General features: G+C 34.6%; 1 protein-coding gene across 1 annotated transcript in view; it reads right to left on the minus strand.

The window, feature by feature from the left end:
• Positions 1-1,539, minus strand: part of LOC119588717 (ras-related protein M-Ras-like) — a gene marked incomplete in the record, with an annotated part of 28,774 nt that overhangs the window by 1,382 nt on the left and 25,853 nt on the right. The window contains 1 exon segment of the mRNA XM_037937355.1: positions 1-1,535.

The following is a 1,539-nucleotide window of genomic DNA, read 5'->3' on the forward strand; positions in this document are numbered from 1 at the left end:
ACGTTACTCAGCTCACGTTTTTTGCTTTTCAAATTAAGTGCCAATTGAAGTTGTAGTAGAATCATTTACGCTGGAGAACATCCAATGCACCTCAGCTGGTATACATGAAACTTTGTGAAAGCTAAGAGATCTACTACATTGTGACCCTAAGTGTTGACTATTCAATGAGTTTATTTTTGTTTTTGCTTTTGTTTTTCAGTATAATTCAGCCAGGAAACACAATTAATTGAGAAACATTACTATTTAGAGGTCACTATGTCACACTTCCATAAGTACAACCTGAAGACTTCTAAGAAAACTATTTGAAATAACATATCTAATCCAAGTGTCTGGGCCTATTCAAGAAACTAATGACCTGGACCTGGCAAGCACTCGGCAGAAGCTAATGACTCAATCAACGTTTTTTGTTTTTTTTTTGGCATTTATGTTGCTTGTTTCTTGGGAACAGTAATACCCTTTATTCAAGCAATAATATACTTTTTTTTCAAAGCATTATTTCCCCGAAGATAGAATGTGAGGGCGCTTCTTGACTACGGAACACGAAGGGTTGTGCCTTACCCCATGGGCCCCCACCAAACCTACTCAAGGGGGGAGTCGTGAGGGCTTGGGGGGGCCAACTTGGGGGAGAAGGGGTACCTGACACAACACAACAGACAAGCACAATAACCTTTCCTTCCACAGCTTCTGCCGTACACTTCCCAAAGCCTGAGACTTACTTTTTTTTTTTATAGCTTTATACGTCTTATTTTTTTACTTTTTGGACAACTGATCTACACAACATTACCTCATAGGCCAGATTTTCTTCTTTAAAACACATTTTGTTTGTGTTGCTTTCAGTCAAATAAGAATACTCATAAATATATATCTGCTAAGAGAGCTATTACATCTGACATTTAGATCCACTGTGAAATTACAGTCATGTATTTGGTAAAATAAGCTCAATTGAATAAATACAATTCAAATGAAAATAGGTAATTTGAGCACTCCTGTAGAATGTCCAGTAAAGACATCTTATTTGTGCTTGTGTTTGAGCTGAGGAAACAATAATTTAGTAATCCTCTATGTAAAGGATAAATTCATATCCTCAAAACAAATTATTCCAGGTGAAATCCACCAGTAAAATCATAAAAACTTTTTAAAAAGTAATGGAGGTGCTTGCAGCAGAATCCTCCTTATCCTTTGGTATGTTGTGAAAGATTAAGTTAAACAACTAATTTAAAGCTTGTTGATAATACTAAAAGTGCATTAATATATATATTTATATGCATCTGTAAAGTATGGTACCCATACCTGAACAACATATAATATTGAATTAAAACACAACATTACACAAAATTACCATCTACGATGATCAAGAATTTTGTAATATCCACTCAAGCCACACTTGACACCAAAAAAGTTTTAGCTAAAATACTCAATCAACTGTTCAATAAAATTGTTAATCTGGTACATACATGATGAAAACACATATAAGATTGCATACAACCCAACAGCTATATGGGAAACATAACACAAAAATCCACTGTAAAAAAAAAGGGG

Source organism: Penaeus monodon, chromosome 24 (assembly GCF_015228065.2).
Source record: "Penaeus monodon isolate SGIC_2016 chromosome 24, NSTDA_Pmon_1, whole genome shotgun sequence".
In the NCBI taxonomy this organism is placed as follows: domain Eukaryota; kingdom Metazoa; phylum Arthropoda; class Malacostraca; order Decapoda; family Penaeidae; genus Penaeus; species Penaeus monodon.